This window comes from Lonchura striata, chromosome 2 (assembly GCF_046129695.1).
Source record: "Lonchura striata isolate bLonStr1 chromosome 2, bLonStr1.mat, whole genome shotgun sequence".
NCBI classification, from domain to species: domain Eukaryota; kingdom Metazoa; phylum Chordata; class Aves; order Passeriformes; family Estrildidae; genus Lonchura; species Lonchura striata.
This window is the reverse complement of record NC_134604.1, coordinates 32,485,764-32,507,376: the sequence shown is the minus strand read 5'-3', so window position 1 is coordinate 32,507,376 and position 21,613 is coordinate 32,485,764. Positions and strand designations below refer to the sequence as shown.

Below are 21,613 nucleotides of genomic sequence, written 5' to 3'. Positions count from 1 at the left end.
CCCACTATCTCTGCCCGTTTTTACTTCTCCCCCGAAACAAGAAGGGCACACACACATACACAAACACACGGGAATGTCCCGATCCCCAGTGACTCCCCTTCACCTCGGTGTACCTAGGATGAGGAATGGGGGTCACGGAGAAGCCCTGAGCCCCCCCACGGCTGCTGTTGCGGGCCGTCTCCTCCCCACCAACACAGCCAGCCATTGTGTGCCACCTCCATCCCTCTTCCCCCTCCTCCTCCCCCGTCCCCTCTTCCAGTTGCGGGGGGGACAGGCTGTGTGCTCGCTGCTGCTCCCCCGCCGCCACCTGAGACGTGCGAGCTGGAGGGATAGGTTTTGCACTCCGCTGTTGGCTTTCGAGCCGCTCTGCTCTGCTCTCCTCCTTCTCCAGTAGCAGGTTTGGTTGCCAGACTCCCTAATCCCAGCTGCCCGCGATGGATGCGGGAGGGCCCGGGCCGAGAGAGCAGCCTGGGGAAGGAGGGCTGAGTGGGGGCGGCCGCAGGAATACAGAGGGGAGGGAGCTTGTTGCTCTTGATCTCTTGTCTCTGTTATTCGTTTGGTTGTTGCCTCTGCACTCTTGCCACATAGGGAGCCCGTGCTGCTCACGGCGCATGCTCGGCGAGGCCCCTCGGAAACTTCCTGCTGCTGGAGGAGCCCGGCTCAGGGCTGCTCGTGGTCCCGCAGCCCCTGCTTTTCCCCCAAAACAACCTCGCTCTCGCCTCCTTCCCCACCAAACCCACCCTGTCTGGGACGGGGAATGGGGGGTTCTGTGATTCAATCGGCGTGTGGGTGTTTCCTCATATAAAGGAAGTTGTATTTTGCTAAGTGCAGCTGTCCTGTCTGTGAATTCACATCAGCCACTGCTGAAACAGAATGAAACATGATTAATGTGCTTTCTCCTGATCTTGTTTGTCAATACGAAAGAGACAGCTGAAATCTACAAAATTCTTAAAACAGGGTTCGTTTTATGGAAAACTTACATTTAAATTCAATTCTCCACCGCTCCTGTATCTATCTCTCTGTTATAGAGATGTCTCATTTTCGAGAAACTGTTTAGAAAAAATGTTTTGTTGAGCTGTTGAAAAACTTATTAATAAAAACCACCAACACATTTAAAAGCTTGAATTTTAAGTGAAAACAGTCATTTGAAAGCGGTGTTTGCAAAGAAAACTTAATGTTCTTACTTGTGTGGCACGAAGTGAGTGGATACATAAGAGTAATTTAGTTGTGTGAACTGCAAAATAAATTAAACTGAAACGGTGAGATAGTGCCCTGTGTTTTAAAAGCATGCATTTTATTAAAAAAATTTCAAACACCATAATTCCTGATGACTTTTAATTGCATAATGGGGGTTGTCAACGGGGTGGTGTGTACTGCATGTCTCTTTTCTAAAAAGATTTCAAATCATTTGTGTTCTGGAGTTTGCTGTATGGGTTGGTTTGATACTTGTAAATTTTTAAACTTTTCTTTGTATCACCTTTCCCGTTTGGCACGGGACAGGTTATTTTCCCTGCTTTGAAACAGTCCCCCATAAATGAGAGCGGATGCAGCTTCTGAAAGTGTAATGTCTGAAGTACTGGGGTTCTTTGCTTGTGCCTGGTGTAGCTGATGTAATTGTAGAGATAATTCTCATCTCTGAAAAAGAAAGTGTGGAGGTATGGAAAACAAACTTGGATAATTCTCAATGTTTTGTCTGATATTTGGTGGGTGTCTTGGATATCTTTTCCTTTGATAAAACCAGCGCATTGGGCATCTTCTGGTCTTGGGCTGTGGTACACACCATTACCTGGTGTGTTTTACAGTTTTGGGAAAATGGATGCAGTGACTAGGTTCCACTGCATGGTTTTTACTTCAAGTAGCCCTCAAGGTGGTGTTTTTAAGGGTACAAGTCATAAAGTTGATAAACACTGATGGAAAACTGAAGGCGTTCTTTTATTCTGAACATCTGTTATTTACAACTGTATGTAGTTTCCCTTGGAATGCAAAAGGATTTTGATATTAGTTTGTAGTGTACTGTTAGTTTCATTTTTGATACGAGCCTTGCTTGACAGTGGATTTGCAGTGACATAATAAAATCTAAGGAATTAGCTATAGAGCCTCAAAGTGTTGGGGTTTTTCTCCTGAATTTTTTAGGAATCAGAGTAAGTTTTAAATCTCAACTGCAACATAACACCTATTTGTAACTTCTCTTCATGTTAATTTTGCAATCAAGTAAGGGAATCAGTAGTTTGAGGATTTCCTTAATTATCTTGAAAAATGTTTTGATGCTCAGTATTTTAAAAACGTGGGGGGTTTGAGTGCCTTGTTTTTTCTTTGGGTTTTTTTTAAGCATGGCCTATATTGTCTTGTCTGAAGAGTTGCTCTTGGGAGATGCCAGCAGAAGTTACTTCCTTTATATTAAGAGCCCCAAGAGAACAAGGAGCTTAAGTTTGGATGTTGTTCAGTAGTTGTATAACAGTCATATTTTCTTTTCTGTTAACAAGTAGAGCAAAGTACTTGCTCATTATAAAGGAAGCAAGATATACCCTTTCCATACAGGAAGGGATGCTGAGCAAATGCTGACAGCTAGGAAGCTATCAGTTACTTCTTAGAGGATTTTTAGATTTTTGTTATCACATAGACAGCATTTGAACTTTGCTGTATTACTTCTCCTTAACTTAGAATATCAAGGCAAATACTGAAGACAGCAGTGCTCAGGTAGGAATACTTTTCAATAGAAGTCTGATTAATTGAGATATCAATTTAACCTGTATTAGTAGCACGTTCGTTGCTTTAACCATCTGTACACAGGTTGGGATTTAGTGGGTAATATATAACATATTTGATTGGGAAAGTAAGATTATATGGTGTTGATGTCACTCATCACTATTGAATAGTGGGATAAGCTGATAGATCTGGAAATAGTCTGCTCCTTATAAAAGCTCTGTGATAAAATAGTTTAATTTTTCTGGCTGGTGGCTCATTTAAAAGTTGCAACCAAAAAAAGTAATATGACCTATAGTTATCTGGTGAAGACTTTTATTTTATGAAGAATAATTATCTTTTATGGGTGCCTATTCTTGCTTTAAGTACAATGTTGTGACTAGGGTTGCAGTTTTGACCATCTTGAATGTCTTAGGAAGGAGTGCCTGTCAAGATGGTGGCAGTGTTAACTCACAAAATTTGCTAGTTGATATGCCTCCAGAAGCAAATTGTTTTTTGTAGGGTTTATTAAAAAGCAACGGCTCTGATTTAACCCCAGTTGGGAGCTCAGCCCTGTGCAGCCACTCTCTCACTGTTCCCTGGTGGGGTGGAGGAGAGAATGAGAAGGATAAAAGTGACCAAAACAGTGGGCTGAGACAGGCAGTTTATTAGGGAAAACAAAACAAGGAATTCATTCCCTACTTGCCATGGCCAGGCAGATGTTCAACTCCAGGACAGCAGGGTTCCATCATGTGTAAGGATGGCTTGGGATGACAAATGCCATGGTTACCAATGTTCTAGCCTTTCTTCTAGCCCCAGCTATACATGCTGATCATGCCTTGGGTCATGAGGGGTCAGCTATTCTGCCTGTGTCCCCTTCCAGCTCCACACTTGTACACCTCCAGACTCCTCACTGGTGGGGTTGGTGAGGAGCAGCAAAAAGCTTTGGCTCTGTGTGAGCATTGCTCAGCAGTGACAAGAACAACTTGGTTTTCACAGGCACAGGTTGCCCAGAGAAGCTGTGGCTGATCCATTCTCTGGAAGTGTTCGAGGCGAGGTTGGATTGGGCTCTGTGCAAGCTGGTCTAGTGGGAGGTGTCCCTGCCAATGACAGGAGGTTGGAATTAGATGATCCTTAAGGTCCATTTCAACCCAAAGTATTCTAGGATGATCAACACTGTTTTGAGTACAAATCCAAAGCAAAGCCCCACACTAGCTACTATGAAGAATATTAGCTCCAAGTCCACCACAGGAGCCCAATATATGATTTTGGGTGGAACTTCTGGTGACTGAGAGCTGTCATTACAACCATACTGCTGTACTTTTAGATGCAAAACTAAGGTAATGATACAGATGGTTCTGCATTATTCTGTGGTACTGCAAAGGCAAAACTGCAAACTGGAACAAATTATCACAGGAAAGCAATACTTGTTCTCCTTGTTCTTACAAACATATGCTGCAGTGGCTTTTTTGTCTGGGATTTTTTTGTTTAGTTGGTTTTTACCTTGGGATTTTTTTTTTCTGTTGTTGGGGTTTATTTTGAGACAGTTATTACTTGCAGTAGAAGAGAAGTTGCAGATTTAAATAGTAAAAATGTGGTAGAAGGAAGCAAAACTATATTTATATTTTGGGAAGTGTTTAAGGAACCATGCTATCGAGTCACCACCTTCTTTGTGTCGGTAAATAGCTTGAGAATTGGTATAAATGTTAATTAAGCACTTGGTCTCTTGTGAATGAAAATATTAGTAGAATGTTAGCTTGCACAACAGAAATCTAATTTTACACATGACTACGCAAAACACTTGCTGGTTTGCCAGGTTCCCTGGTGAGTGAATGGGAGAACCTCTCCCGGAGGTGAATGGCATCTTCCAAAGTGCATTAACTCATTGATTTTTGCAGGCTTTTCTTAGCAGTGTGCCGTTTGATTTTTTTCTTCATTGAAGTGGTCACAAATACAAGTTTTGTGTGTTCTTTCAGTAAAATTGTATCACAATCTTGTTGGTGAAGACCATGCTAAAGGTGATCTTGAAAATAGCAAGTAAATTTTGTTTGGATTTCTAATCTGAAGCACTCATCCATACTCTCACTGCAGCTCAAACTTTGTGATCACCTTTGACTCTTGACAGTTGCCCTGACAGACTGACCTAGCCTGGAAGGTTGTTGCTTAATTACAGTGTGAATGTGTTATGTTTGTTTGGAGTGTCACAATATAACCACTCTGCACGTGTTGTCCAGGGTTTAAATGATTTGAAGAAAAACATGGTGAGGTTCAAATGTCTGGTAGGAAGTTCATTTTTCTGGATCTTTTCTCCCCTTTTCTGTCTTTATAAGGAGTGCTTAGGTTAATGGCAGGCAGCTTATGGAAAATCTATGCAAACCAATTTATAAAGAGTACCTGTTACTACATTGTAGACCTGAAAAAAAAGTCTTTGGAGGTATCAGAACCTAACTACTAAAGCAGTAATTTCTATTTGATAAGGTGCTGTGTTTTCCTTGATTCTTCTAGACATCTAAGACATTTTTTTCAAATTAACTTGGATATTGAAATAATTTGTTATAAGTAGGTTATGTCTGGTTTTTTGTTGTCATTCCAGTACCTCTGGAAAGTAATACAATGTTAAGCTTAAGGGTTCTTAACCATTCTCTGAAGAAGTTAGCTATTAATGTTGAGTATATATATGGGAGAAAGATACCTGAGACTTTTTAGCTGTTTAATATAACAAGCAAAGGCAGCTCTATCTAATGACATGGAGCTTGACAGACTTTCAAGCTCAAGATTAGCTGTGTTCCTAATGAGAAAGGTAGTGAAATGGTGTTTGTTAATGTGATAGATTTTTTTTCTTGTATTTAATGTTTGATATGAAGTGTGTTTGTGTACTATTGATCAGAAGTTACAGGGTTTGATATGACTCTTGGGTAAAATTGTGATACATTGCAGTAACTCAAAATAATCACAGAAGATTGTTAGTGTTAAAAGTAGGTGATAAATGTGATATGGAAGTACTGTCAAACATTGCTTCACTTTAAATTTAATAATTGATATTGTATATAAGATTTATTACCTGGTTACAATGAAGAAGGATTAATTCATGTAGTGTCCTATTATGTAAATGGCCAAGTTCTGACATACAACGTTGGTAGTGTTTGTAGTGTAGGGTGGGTGGAGTTTATTCTCATGTTATATATTGCTGCATCTTCTTCTTTAACATATTAAGTGTGTGGCTGTATTGACATTAGAAGCTTTCTTCTGCCCTAAAACTGTATCAGGAGTAACACTTTTCATCTGCTCTGCAGGTCTGAGTGTTCATGTCTTTTCACATCCTTTCCTTTGTGAATAAGAAATTTTACCTGCTGTTCTGAATCAGTCAAGTAGTTATTGCCGTAATGCAGGCTGATCTGACTGTATATATGTAAGTATATAATAGTACCTTCCTGCTGCATCTAGGGACTGAACCAAAACATTTATGTCAAAGCCATTAATCCACCACCTGTTAGTAAAATGCTGCATTTTTAACTTAGCAACTAACTACTGGAGAATAAAAGCATGGCTAGTGAACTTCAGAACTTGGTGTATTTCTTCTGTGCTTTTTGCATTTTTTACTATGATGGAGGCTCTACACTCATGTTTCTAGACATCAATTTAAATCATTTGTTGAAGGTAGACTCCAGTGGCTTGGAGATTATATCCTCAAACAGTATATAACACGGTTAAATCTGGAGAAAGTAAGTATCAGATCGTTCTTGCACCGACTTCATGGCAAATAAGTCTCTAATGCAGAACAAACTAGTCTGATCTACACTTCAGTCGGTGTAGATTAATTTGATGTTACAAGGCTTTGTATGATGTATGATTAATTTGATGATTACACTGGCTTTTTGATCATTCATTTAAGGAGTGAAGTTTACCTTGGAAACAATTATCTCATAAATATTCCTATTTTGTTAGTTTTTCCATGGGGAGACTTCACACCTTTATGTGTGTTGAGCTAGCTTGCCAGCTCATCCCAGTGTGCTTTCATATTTATACTGTTAATGCAGTTTTCGGTAGACTCCACATCTCAGAATAGAATGTAGAAGCCAGGAAAACACTGTACTTCTGGTGAGAGAAGCAGTTCAGTCTCTTGCCAGTAGTACTGCCCTTCTGAAAGCGATGGCAGAATGCCATATGGAATGGAAAAAAGGAACCTGGGACACTGCTCTTCAGGCACAGATGAGCTACAGAGCATCTGAGGCCCCCTCACAAAGTTTAGCCTTCCTAGGGAGTATAAAGATTCTGTTGGAGCATGTCTCTCCATCAAGGAAGAGTGGTATGCTTTCAGTAGGTGGCTTTATTGAATTTCAACACAGTTTGGATGATACAGAACTAGAGAAAAAGCTTCTGATATTCCTTCCAAGTCAGAATTTTATTCAGGATGCATGTATAAGAACCAAGAATATCGGTGGAAATTCTTGTGGCTGGTGTGAGATGGTGTTCAGGGAAAGAAGCTCCATGGCAGTGCTATACTGTAGTACAATTGTGTTTGAGAACTTCATAAACATCAAAGTGAGTTGTGTGTGGCCCCATTAATACATGTAAGATGGAAGTTGTGTTTTAGCCAGCAATCCATCAGCACTTTGCCTTGGCCAAATTTAGAGGTTTGCAGAAGCTCTAAGAGTTTCTCAGAATATTCTGCCTGCACCTATCTTTATAGCTCAGGGTCTTCCTGAATCTTCAGCACCTACCATGAACTTCTTTTCTTTTGTTTGGAATTACTTCAAGTTGTATTGTCTAGTGTGAGAACAGTTAACTGATAGACATGTACAATTACTAGTGCCCACTGCTTGGTACATACACTTCTGAGCTCATCCCAAAGCTGACATTTAGATTACAGAATCACAGAACAGGTCAGATGGGAAGAGAAAACAGTGGGTCATCTGATCCAACTTCTGTGCTCAGTCAGGGTTGTCCTAGAGCACATTGTACAGGATTGCATCCAGACAGTTCTTGAAAAACCCCACAACCTCTCCAGGCAGCTTGTTCTAGTGCATGGTCATCTATACAGTAAAGAAGTTCTTTCTCATAATCAGGTGGAACTTCCTGTGCATCTGTTTCTGCCCATTGCCTTGTATCCTAGTGCTTTGCACTGCTGAGGACGTGGATCCATCTTCTTGGCACTCTCCCTTTAGATACTTACATACATGGATGAGATCCCTTGTCAGCCATCTCTTCTTGGAGCTGAACAGGCTTCGAACTTAACTTCTAAAATGGATGCTCCAGTACCTTAAAAATTTTCACAGCCCTCCACTGGACCTGCTGCAGGAGCTCCATGTCTCTCTTGTACTGATGACCCAGAACTGGACACAGCATCCCAGACATGGCCTTGCTGGGTCTGAGTGGAGGGGCAGGATCACCTCCCTCGCCTTGCTGGCAATGCTTTCCCTAAGGCATCCCAGGTACCACTGGCCTTTTTAGCAACAGAGGCCCTGCTGGTTCATGGACAGCTTGTTGTCCACCAGCACCCTTGGGTTCTTCTCTGGAAGGAGCAGAGCTGCTTTCCAGCAGGTCAGCCCCCAGCCTGTGCTGCCCTGTGAGTTTATTATTTCCCAGGTGTAGCACCCTGCCCTTGTTGAATTTCAAAAGTTCCTCTCTGCCTATCTCTCCAAGGTGTCAAGGCCTTTCGGAAGGGCTGCACGGCCTTCTGTGGTGTTGGCCACTCCTCGCAGCTTTGTGTGCCCTTGCTGCAGAGTAATCTGTCCCTTCAACCAAGTCATTGATGGATAAATTAAACAATATTGGGCTCAGTTCAGAACCTTGGGGAACATTGCTATAACTGGCCTCCAACTAGACCCTGTGTTTCTGTTTATGACCCTTTGGGATCTGCTGTTCCACCTTGCTGTCTACTCATCCCGTCCACACTTCCTGAATTTGTCTATAAGGATGTTGTGAGAGACAGTGTCAAAATCCTTCCTAAAGTCAAGTTCACAATATGCACTGCTTTCCCCTCATCCATCCAGTTAGTTTTTTCATTGTAGAAGCCAATTGGCTTGGTCAAGGATGATTTAATGAGTCTGTGCTGACTACTCCTGATCACAATGACTGGAAGAATTCTTTTGTGTGGGGTGAAGCAGAGGACAGGAACTACTGAACTGTCAAGAAGGGGCAGATGATGAGAAGATGATGAATAGATAACCTGATGGAGACCTGATGAAGAATACTGTGTCTATATGCTCACTGCTACCTCAAAACCAGTTGTCTTGCAATTAATCAGACATTCCCATTTTAACAATGCTTCTTGGTACAGCTGTGTTCCTCCATGTTCATGACAGCCAGGAGCTGAGGGAGGCATGCAGGACTTTGTGTTTTCTGCCATTGTTGGAGCAATTATCTTCTGGTATACACCCAGGACAATCTGTTGTGCTCCTCTGAGAGGAAAAGCAGGAGTATGGCTGGTGAGAGAGCTGCACTTGCATTCCAGGAGTATCTCCCAATGCAGGCAGTGTGCACTGCAGATATCACCCATCCCATGGTGGGGGAACTGCCAGGCTGCCTGTGTGGGCTGCAGTGCTGTGGAGCACCCTCCTGGTGTGCTGCAGGCTCTTCATTACTCCCTGCTTGAGCACTGATGATGGGGCAGAGCAGTGCAGCAGTGTTTGATGGTTGGCTGTTGATGTTTCTTTGAGTTCAGTAAAATGCTTAAACCACTGAGAAATAAAACCTGTAAAAGGTGTGTATATTTTTTTATGTCCTCCAGCCTTGCAGTAAGAGCATAGTGTTCTACCTGTGGAATAGCGAGGTCTGTGGCTGTTTGTTACACTAAGCTGATCTTTCTACCCTATTTCATTACCCTCTCTTCTCTTCCATTTTTTCTCCAAATCAATGAACTTTCCATTGCTTCAACTAATCTATAAAACTTGACTAATATTTTAGCATTAACAGGTATTTCTTAGTAGCCTCTAGCATTTGTCAGTCTCTCGTCTATTCCCCAAGAGCTAAAGAAAGCTCTAAAAGCTCAAGCAGCGGAGAATTTCTCAGAACTACTGTAGAAATTTTGACTATGTTGATGTCTAGTGGTCTGGGGAAAACAATTTTGCTAAGTGAGAGGAGGCCTATTTTTCAAGATTCCCGTTTTTCAGCAGCTCTGTTTTAGTATTCAGTTTCTTTCCATTACGATCATTTAGGTCTTTTAGTACTTTGGAGAAAAATGCTGCTTATGCCCTTGAACTCAAGGGCTTGGTTCATATTTGAGGAATGGAGATATTTGAAGCAACTTGTACCTTACCTACCTTGATCTCTAAAATCCTCTTTTCTAGGAAAATGGTGCTTATCAGCATGAGGCATTGCCCATTGTTTTGGTTGTCTAGGGCTATACCATTTTTCTATCTTAACAGTTGTCCTGAACCAGTAGTATGCTGAATAAAACTGGTTGTTCAGGTTTGTGTGTAAGTAAACACTTTATTTTCTACTCTACTCAGTGTCCCTGTGGTACTACCCTGGCTATTTTCCAACTCATCTACAGCTATCTAGGAGCACCACCAGTGCCAGGGCACATGTATTGCCTTTTAGTATTAATGACTATCAGGATTATAAAGGTTTCCTCCTGAGAACAAATGGCGATGGTTCACAAAAGCTGTATTAATTAGTGAATGATAAAGTGTGGTAATTTTAGTTTGATCCCAGAGCCTGCACTGTGGTGTTCTTGTAGTTATCAACAATGTATTGCAATAAAGCATCCAAGGTGGAGAGCTGTGTGATGGGTGCAACAACAACAAAAAGGAGCACTTAATCCCCCTCCCAGTATTGCCTGGAGGTGGTAGTTAAGAGGGAACCAGTTTAAGCTGGCATAAAGTGGCCATGTGAATGCCCTGCTTTGCAAAAGACACTTCCATTAAGTGGCAAAATTATCCCTTAAAATGTATATTTAAGCTTAGACAAAATCTGTATCAGACAGTATTAGCTGACCTCCTAAGTAACATGTTAACACTGTGTATGAAGGTTAAGAAAGTTTAGCAGCAGGTAAGAAAAATTGATATGACAAGGGAGCTTTTGGAAGACCTAACCTTAATAAGGGGAGACCAGAAGGAGTAGACAGTCAAGGAATAAAAGCACTATGTCCTAGATGATGAAGCATGCTCACAAAGCTAGTAGATGTCTCTGAATGCAGGTTGGACAAATGGGTGTAGGATGGTGAGGATAAGCCTAAGAGCTAAGGATTGGTTTGTCTGCTGAGTAGAAATTGTTTGAAAGGTGGAAATCTAACCCTGCTGAAGTCCAGGAAAATGTATTCATAGCTAGCAGTAGAAAGAAGGAAGCTAAAAAGTCCAAGGGGAAATTGCAGAACACGTGGACAGAAAAGTGTCTTATTAAAAAGAAGAAAAATCTGGGAGACATGGATGGCTAAAATCATCAGCCACAATATAATGATTAAAATAAGTATGTTATTGAGAACTTAAATAGCCTCTTTGCATAAGGTGTCATTATTAGACTAATTTGTGATATCTTGATTCTATTGCGTGTTGTGCAATAATGATGAAATATGGTAAAACTGAAATATTAGGAAATTGTGTAGAACATGGTTAATAATGTGGAAGCATGCTGAGTTGCCTGGATTAGGTATTAGCTTGGCTTTCTGAAAAGGTTTAGCAGTACAGCTAGTAAAAAAAAAATACAGGTGTGTATTTGAGTAAAGAAATGGAAACCAGAGTGACTAGCATATTTTAAACACTTCAGCAAAGATTTAGGAAATCAAAAGCAATGAGCTTTTACATATAGTTTTCATAAACTTCATGAAATTGTAATTTCATAGTTCTAATAGCTGTAATAGTTATTCTCCAGAGAGAAATACTGCTGTTTCATTGAAAGCATGGATAATTTCTCTGAAGCAAAGGTAGGTGGCTCATGTTTGACATATGCTTACATACAGATGCAGTCTTTTTTAAGAGGTCATCAATTAAGGTGGTTGACTTAGTGTTCCAGAGCAACCTTACATGGCATGACCCAGATAGTAACTCTCATGCCCAGCCCTTTCTTTGACATTATTCTTTGTGGCAGGAGGGATCAGGTGAGGCATGGAGAATGTTTTTAGCCTTTTCAGTCTACAGCCCAGCATGTTAATGCAAACTGATGTTACCAGTGGTCTGTGTTCTTGCTGTTGATTTTAAGTTAGGACTTGCTGAGGAGAGGCTTTGCTTTCTGGCCAGCTCTGACAACCCTGTGTGGCAGAAGGCTTGGCAGAACATGAGGGGGTGCATCACTACAGCCCAATCAACCACTGAATGTGAGTCAGTGTCCAGAGGGAAAGCACCATAATAAACTTTAAACTGATTAAATGTTAAATGACAGGAAGTTAGTTAGAAAAATAGATTATTTTTTATTGGCCACTGTAGTATAATTAAAGTAGAATTCCTAATTTCTTTTAATTTTTTTTTTTTATAGCATGGGCAATTAATCTCATTTGCCACGAAACCAGAAGGACATGAGTTGTTTTTAAAAAGATCGAGGTGTAAGATGGCTGATTCAGCCTAAGGGGAAGCACTGCTGTTGATAAAATAATATTGCCAATGGGCAGCAAAACTGCAAATAGAGGAGAGTTGTTAAAATTAGCTGTTAGCTCAACAAAATACTCTAGGTAATATTGTGATAAGTCAAGGAACATGCCTATTAACACAGACATGGAGTTTTAAAATTACCAAAATAACAGCATGAGGAATGGGTTAAGAATCATACTAAAACTTGGGGGATATATTATTTTGAGTATAAAATCTTGTTTTGTCATTTGCTTGTTTGCCTCTGTCTTGATTTTAGTGTTCTGCAATGGCAGCTCCACCTTGAAAGATAACACTGAATGTAGAGGAAGGACGACTTCATGGCAGCTTATACTATTGAATTCAGAGGATATTTTTAAAAGTCTTCAAAGCAAGGCTCCTGGAGTTTTACATTCCTTTTATATTGTAAAACCAGAAAAACAGTGCATTGAATGAAACTGAAAAGTAATTGAGATTTAGATGCCTTTCACATGTTCTGTAATTGCAGCTGATTGCTGCAAATTATTTTTGAGGCCAGAGCCCAAAAATATTTAGAAACTGATACAAATGTTGAGTTGTAGTGAAAATATTTTAAAATAAAACTAAAAACATGAAGTTTCTTGCTTTTATGTTAAGCCAGGCTCTATGAAAAAATGATTTGAAGCTGACCTAGAGGCAGGTAATTTTGTTACATGTGCACTGGGTTTTCTTTGCGCAGGTTCTGAAACAGCAGCTGGTAGTCACTGTCACATCGAGTGATCCGCACCATGGCTCATTGTTTTCTTTTCTGAGTGCCATGCTCAGCTGTTCCTGCTGCTCAGTGTGTTCATCTTCCTTTCTGTCTGTTTTGTCGTATATGGGAAGGGAAGGATTTGATGGCAGAAGTTTTATGCTTTCAGATACTGTTCTGTGTTTGGGTTACTTTGTGGCACTTTCCATCTGTCTGCAGCCCAAGCTGCCAGGTTCTTCTCGTATCCTGACAGCATCTACCTGTGGCTGTGTAGGTTGGAGGGTTTGTATCAGACATGAGACTGAGTGATGGCAGGCATTCTGGGAATGGTAGCGACAAATTCAGTGTCCCTTCAGGCCGTTACCCTTGTCTTACTTTCTAGCTGAGATTAAAAGTTGTGTAAGAGGTGGCTGATGGCAGCTGAGCCTGAGTTACTTAGAGGCAACAGTGCTGACAGCCTGAAAAAGGGGTCTGAGGCTTGTTGATCCCAAAGGTAAGAGTCTTGGCTCCCCTGGGAAGCTGCAACAGCCCCACAGTTACAACCATTTCTTGCAATTAAAAGAATTATGTTAAGGGGGATAGATATTTTTATAGTGTTGACAGGTCAAAACATGAATTTGCTGGTAGAAATCATACCTAAGAGTTGGGCGTTTCAGGGAATGAAATTTCTGTGAGTCTTCACTTTGTGAGTCTTCACTTTGTAAATGGTTTGGTTACCAGCTCTTCAGGGAACATAAGTGGTTTGCTTTAAGTCTAAAGCAGTCTTCATTTTAGATCTAGACTTAAGGAAGTTGGTGGAAAACCACACTGTATACTACTTTATGTACTACTAGCACTTTGTGAGACAATTGGACAATTCTGCTTCTTAAATTTCTATTATTATGTGCTTCCTGGGTTTCATTAGAGATAACAGACAAAAGGTTGCTACTTAGTTTGAAATTATTTAAAAGAACCCTCAAATTCTGTGCTAATTGGGTTAAAGTTGTAGAATTCTTTGTTTGGGATCATTAATTCATCTGTAAAATGACTTTCATCCAGCCATGTGACTTCTACCTTTCACAGAAATCTTTGTCACCTACTATAAATGTTGCTGTTATGATTGTTTTGTCCAAGTTTCTGAGATACGGTGCATCTCATGCTGGATATCTGGTATTTTTATAAATTATTTTAAAATTTCACTTGCACTGCTGATAGATTAATGAACTGATATTACCTTAGAGCAGAACAGGCATGCAGTTACTTATTTCCAGCTGACAGGGAAGCGTGTTCTGCATTGCAGAATGACTTGCGTTGGCTTCACCTTCAAAGTTTGCTTATCCTGATTCTTAAAAAAAACTCATGCTCACATAATGCTGCTGCCTGTCAAATACCAGATGCTTACTGAGTAGTACTCAAATGTTTCTGCACCAGTTCTTCACTGCTGGATGTTTTGAAAGGCATAAAATGTGTGTCTTTGCACTGTAGTTTTATTCGTATACCTCTTTAGGGTCCAGTAAATAAAAAATATTATGAAAAGCATTCTGGTTTATAAGACTAGGTTTTCAAAAAAAAGGTGTCTGCAATATTTGACAGCTACTGAGAAACTACAAAGAAATATTTAGCTGTTGCTATGGTTCAGTAAAATTGTTGGAAAATGAAAGATAAAATGGTGAATCCCTGAGTATAAATGAGCTTTGTTTGAAATACAGGTTGGATCACCAATGACTAGAGAAAAAAACTGCTATTTCTGTAATTAAATCTGAAAAATGACGGAAATGTCCTTGCAGTAGATCTCACATGGTGCATGGAAGAGGATAAATATTTGGGATTCTTTGGTGTTGTAGGCCTTAGTTCTGTTTTTTTGGGTTTTTTTGGTGTTTTTTTTTTTTTTGTTTTTTGTTTTTTTTTTTTGTTGGTTGGGTTTTTCCATCTGAAGAGAAAAGAAGATTGAGGAAGTGTAACCTTGGTAATGAAACTTGCTTTAGAAAAATGGGTTTTATTCAACCTGATTTTTTAAATATTGCCTTTTTATTCAAGTGAGAGATGTGGGAGAAAGTGATTTTGTGGTGTAAGTGATTTTGTGGTGTAATCAACATCCTGCCTCTGTTAATGCTGTTAATATTCACACTTGGATAGTACCTGAGAAATGTGGTAAAATTAACACCAGAGGGATGGTTCTAGTAACAAAACAAAGTAAGGGATTGAAATGCATTTAGTTCTTTTCATATAGTGGAGTGAAAAAGCACTATCATTCAACTTATCTTCTAACAGAAAGTGTTAAAAGCAGCTTGTTATGTTCATTATATGAATAAAGCTGATAGTTTCTTTACTGATGTATACAACTGTATGCTCATGGGTACTCAACACTTATTTCACTGCACTGAGGATGCTTTTAGTTTAACATAGCAGGATATAAGCTTTCATCTCAAGTTAAATGCTGCCATGCTTAGACATTTGATTTTGTCTGCTGGAAGTGTTTGTGTACAGACAAAGTGTAGGAGCTAGAGTGAGATCTGCAGTGGTAATTCTCTGTTTAATGGGGAGTGTAAGAGCTTAGGGAAGGGTTTGAGAACAAGATATACCCATTCTCAGTATCTGATAATACTCCTGTGTCTTTAAGACCTTCCCTGACTGGAAGAGGTAGTTTTCACTGGAAAAAGTTGTCAGACAGTCTATAACAGGAATAATCTCTTCAAGTGTATTTAGCAAAGCTCAGATGTTTTACTTCAGGATGGGCTGACTCTTCCTGAGAGTCAGTGTGTTTCTCTCTTTGGGTTGTAAATGGATTATATGGAATTAGCTCAGGTGTCTGTATCTACATTTGTAGAAATCTGTCCAGGTGCTTAGATGAATCCTACTGTTATGCTGCTGCCCTTTACTATTTTTAAAGGCGAAATATCTATGAAATTCCAGGAGTTGGTGTAGGAATGAAAACTCAGGCTCTTTTTCACAGGAGTTAAACTCATAGCATTTCTTTTGTAGTTGCTTGCCTTCTGTCTGGGTCATCCTCCTAGGAGGGAGTTGTAATTTTGATCTGAAAGTGAATGAAGACGTTGAATTAAGTTTTACCACTTCAATGGCTGTGTAACTTCTTAGTGTTAGATCAAAAGGTGTCAGTCCAGACTGACATCAAGATGTAAATCCTCCTTTTGCTACTGATATTCCCAGAGGGGGGTTGTATTTCCTAATATGTGCCTCTTTAGCATTTCTTATGGCAGAGTTGGATCAAGCCCTCTGATCAACCTACTTGTTCTTTTTGTTACGGCTCTTAACTCCACTTTCTGTAGGACACCTTTGTGCCTAGCACAAGTGGAATGGGCAAGTGTATTCTGCAGCACGCTCCAAAGGCTGGCTCCTGTGCCTGAACTGGTCATGTTGATGCCACCCACTGCAGCTCATCTCTGCCTGCTTCTTCCAGTGGAAAAAAACCCAAACTACTGAAATTTCCCTGAAGTGAATTTATGCCAGTGTATCCAGAAGCCATGGAGATACATACTTGCAGTGAGGAGCTGTGAAGCACACCAGAGTCTACTACTAAAGTGTGATTTTTACAATTATTTTTCACCTTTGTCATACCTACACTTTATTTGAGAATTGTAATTACACAGTCCAGGGCTAAGGAAGGAATTGAGGAGGATTTTTTGTTCATGGTCTAAAAGTCTTAGTTGTATTGGAGACTGAGATGCATCAGCAGGCAAGAGAATACTGGAGTAATTTTAGTTTCCTCTCTGTATCAGCTAGAATGAAGTTAGAATAAAAGATATCTGTGCTGTGGTGTCTTCACTTTCATGGGGTGTGGTCCCAGCAGTTTCAGTCAGGGTTCGCATCTGCGCAAATGAAGGATCAGCAAGTCAAGCTCACTTGATTTTAGACAGTAGAAATGTACGGTGTTGTCACTGCATGTGAATTAACTGCCAACAGTGACTAGCAGTGATAATTTCAAATGTTTCCAGTACCTGTTTTTAAGGGCAGTCTGCTTGTTTGCATATTGCTGCCACAGCTTGATTTGTCTTACTTGCTCTTCACATGTCCTAAGTTTGTGGACTGGAGCCCATTTTTTATTCAATACATTTTCTGAGTCATTAAACTGGGCTTTCATTTGCTGTCTTTCTTGGACTATTTTCGGTTTCTAAAATAGATTCTGTGCTATTTTTTCCTGCATTGTTTTCAAAGTAATTTTTTTTCTTCTACCACGTATTCTTCTTCATTGCACGGTACAGTATGCTTTTCTTGCTAAATTTTATGCTTTATTCTAACATCAGTGCTGCTTTTGCTAACCTTTCTGCTGTTCCTTATAATATATTAGCTTAAAAAGTCCCCAACATTCCTAGGCACTTAATACCCAGAGAATGAAATAGGGGCTTGTGAAAGATTAAACCATCTTCTCTCTCCTGAAGAGCTGCTGAAGAACAGCTCTCCAGCGATTTTGTTTACTTTGGTATGGCCTTTAATTCCAGCTTCAGGAGTTACACCTATGACAATGAAAATGATTTTTCTAATCTCAGTTTCATATACAGTGAGAAGGTAACTGATGGTAGTGTGAGCATTAGAAAGCAAAGCATAATCGGATTGAATGGTACACTAGGAAAGATTGTAGGATAAAAGATAATAGCAGGAAAGGATGGTCACGGCGGTGCTATGGGTTTAGGAAAGTGTTTGGGAATCTGCTTCTCAGGAAAGGACCTAGGGGTATTGGTTGACAGCCATTGACCATGAGCCAGCTGTGTGCCCAGGTGTCCAAGATGGCCAGTGGCATCCTGGTTTGTATCAACAGTAGTGTGGCCAGTGGGACCCGGGCAATGACTGTCCCCTGTACTGGCCTCATACCTCGAATTCTGTGTACCATTTTGGGCCCCTCAGTACAAAAAAGACATTGAGGTGCTGGAGTGTGTCCAGAAAAGGGCAACAGAGCTGGTGAAGGGTCTGGAGCACAAGTCTGACAAGGAGCAGCTGAGAGAACTGGGATTTTCTATTCTGGAGAAAAAGAGGCTTGAGGGACCTTATCACTCTTCAACTGCCTGAAAGGAGGTGGTAGCCAGTTGGAGATTGGTTTCTTCTCCCAAGTAAAAAACAATAGGGCAAGAATAAATGGTCTCAAGTTGTGCTGACAAGGTTTAATTTGGATATTAGGAAAATTTCTTCATGGAAAGGGCTGTCAAGCACTGGAACAGGCTGCCCAGGCTTCCCATGGTGGAGTCACCATGCATGGACATATTTAAGATGTGTAGATGAGGCACTTGGGGACATGGTTTACTGCTGGGACTTGGCAGTGCTGGCTTGGACTGATGCAGTGAGGTCAGGATGCAACTCTGCTAGCAAGGTCTGTTATGCCTGGTGATGCAACTTACTAAAAGATGTGGGGGTAGAAAAGGCATTTCGGTCCCAGTACAAAGCACTTTCCATATTGGTCATGATTCATTTGCAAGTGGCAGTGAAAGAGGTGGTGTGCTGGGTTCCTCACATGGGAATGTGTTGGAGGGTGTTTATCAGCAGGATAAAAATCTTACCTTTGCTGGCTAATGTTAGAGTGACCTGTGCTCTGAATAATCCAGGTAAGAGGAGAGTCTTCTAATACTTATTTGTACAGATAAGAGAGATAAATGTTCTCAGATATTTGTGAGAAAATTATCTAGCTGGTGAGCATCCAGATTTCAAAGTACTTTCCTAGGATAACAATGTCATTTAAATGTGAGCGTGGTTTGTTTGTTTGTAATGCCTGCCAACAATCTTTCTAGGAACAGGATATAAAACTGCTACTTGGTGACTTGTTCATTCTGTTTTGATCTGTGGTTTAATTACAGCATGTTTAATTGCTCTTTTCATTCACTCAGGAGGCAGAGCAGTTTCTTTTTTTTTTGTTTTTGTAGGCACACAATTTGGTAGGATAATGCTACCAAAGTGACTCAGAAAATAAGATATTTAGATTGTCCTTTCAAACAGGAACAACTGCTCTTTTTCTCATGAGGTCACTTGATTCCATTTTATTATTTTTATGCCAAGATTGCTGTGTGAAGATGAGGCTCCTTAGTGCCGCAATTTTTTATCAGAGGTTGACTGAATTTTCTTGCCTCATTTCAAAGTAGGGAGTTTTGTCTTTTTATTTATTTATCATGCCAAGTTCATACCAAGGCCGCCATTTTTCTGTGATCTATAAACTTCTGTGAATAACTAAAAGGGTCTCACATTTTCCTTATACCAAGTTGAGATGAGAAACAAATTAGATATTTCTTCAACAAGAATATTTATGTTATCATAAACCAGTGCTGGTGCCAAAGGGGAGATATTATTTCCTTTCTTTTACTCAGTGTTTGCTAGTTATTTAATGAGACAGATGAGGGACTTCTCCTTGGTTGAAATTAATCTAGAGTACTTGTGGGACTTCAGACTTCACAGAGAAATGAAGGAGAATATTAAAGTTGCTAGAAATGTGGTCACATATCTATTGGGGACTCTTCTGGCTTTTGTAAGGGATGCAGCTGACTGGTTTTAAGCAAATTTATGCCTAAGGACCTGTCTGTAAAGGGAATTAACTACATGGTTAATGTGATGGGCCAAGCGGTAAATTATCATAGAATGGTTTGGGTGAAAGAGACCCTAAAGATCATTCCAACCACTCTGCTGTGGGCCAGGACACCTTCCACTAGACCACACTCCTCCAAGCCCCATCTAGCCTGGCCTTGAACACTTGCAGGGGTGGGCATCCACTGCTTCTCTGTGCAGCCTGTTCCACAGTGGCCACGTGCTGACTCTTTACTGATGTCTGAGGAGATGCTCTTTCCTTTGTGTGTGCCCCCAGGACAGCTCCCTCCAGCACTCACAGCAGAGCGATTTGAACAGGGTGGAAACCGTCTCCTATTTGCCATTAAACTCCATGCAGGGTGCCAGTAGCTAATCCACATCAGCTGTGTGCAGGTTGCTACCTTAGCAGAAAGGAGGTGGGAGATCATTAATGATCTCATCAATCTCAGCTGTCCTCTTGCTCAGTGTGGTGTTATTTGACAGTGCAGTCATAGCGTGCAGAGGTAATTTTGGTCAAGGCAGAAGGATGAAAATGAACACATGGTTAATGGAAATATTTGCCATGTATGTCTTATGAGTAATTTTATTTCCTCTGCTTGCCAAAACAAGTTAGCATGGAAAATGGTTTACTAGTGTAACTGGGAAGACCTGTTTATGTTTATGAAGCATGAAAACTGCCAGCGGCCTTTGCATCCCAGAGTTCCCTTCACCCCATATCCCCCCAGCACTAAGAGTTCAGTGTTCTCTTCCTGGGTCCCAGAAGGAGGACAGTAGGCACAGGCTTTGTAATCCACCTCAGTACCAGGTGTTCTGTGTACATTGTGGTTCCAGTCCTCCTCTCTGTGTCCAGCACTCCAAATCTGCTTTGATGCCAAGGTTTTTTTTGTTTATAATAATTTTCAAAATAACAGATTCCCTCATTGTCCCTCTGGACTCAGGACTTTGTCATGTTTTCTGTTTTCATCCGCTGTTTCAAGTTTTTTTAGATAAATTGTAAGTCTTTTCATTTTGGCAGGGAAAATAAATAGGGGTGAAATGGGATTATGTTTACATGAGAAGTTGTCTTTAATTTGTGGTTGTGTAGGTGTTTGAAAGTTACAGCTTTTATAGCCAGATCATGGGGGTTTTGCATGTTCGTGTGTTTTCTCTTCCATTTCAATTATTCTGATGTTTCTGAATGTATTAGACATGTGACTGATGTATAGGATGCTCCCTAAAATGCTGGAGTAGACCGAATAGTGTTCAAAGGATACTGTGTGAGGCCCAGATGACAGCCTGCCTGCCAGGAAGGTGTAGGGCTTAAATGGGCTGAACTCCATCAGAAGCCTTATAATTGTATATAGTGACTCATGCTTCATGGCTTATGACTTCTTCTTATGGAAAGTATGTATTTTTGAATATCTAGCAGAATGCACCATGCTTTAATTATAGCCAATTCTTTGAAATATTTGAATAGCGCTTTTGTAAAAGAAGAACTGCTATTAGCCCTGTGCACAGTCCTGGTATTTTCTCCACTTCTTAAGCATATTCTGAGAAGGTTTTAGAGAACTCTTGTATTACTTTCCGGAGAGATTAAAGTTTCATAAAAGTTTGAGAATAGAATTCATATTTAGAGGGGATTTTTTAATATGTTCCGTCACGCTTTTTTTGACCAGAACCTCACACACAATGGAAATTATACAAGAAGGATGCTGTGTATTGTTCCTTCCCATATGTGAAATGTTTACAAAAGCAGAACATTCTTATACAAGTTCCTGAAATGAGTGATGCAGGTCCCACATGAATAGAGATGAAATTTTGCGAAGGAGATAGTAGTCTACTGTTATTAGCTGAAACCAGCCAGCAACAACCCAAAATAATGATATTGTGCTCATTTTCTTTGCTGCTATGTTCTTTCCCTTACATTTAGAATAGAACAGTGTTGTAAAAATTATCCTTACTGATGTCTCAATTCAATGAACTCTTGTCAGGAATTCTCTCTATAGTCTGAACAAAAGTAAGTTAATTTATAGTTATGCAGGTTCAGTGCATTTCTGAGAGGATTGACGTTTTAGTTGTTGTGTTGACTAGTGCAATTTTACTCCCTGCCAGCTAAGTGCTCTAGGAGAGATTTAGTGCTCTTCAGCCTTCCTAGGCCATCTCCCTTAGCTGGTGTTTTTTGGACAAGTCAGGCATACGTCCTGTATTATTTACAGTAACTTTG

General features: G+C 40.3%; 1 protein-coding gene across 1 annotated transcript in view; it reads left to right on the top strand.

Annotated features, from left to right (window-relative positions):
- The window catches only part of RSF1 (remodeling and spacing factor 1), a 58,358-nt gene that overhangs the window by 724 nt on the left and 36,021 nt on the right, over window positions 1–21,613 (top strand). The gene's annotated exons all lie outside the window — the stretch shown is intronic.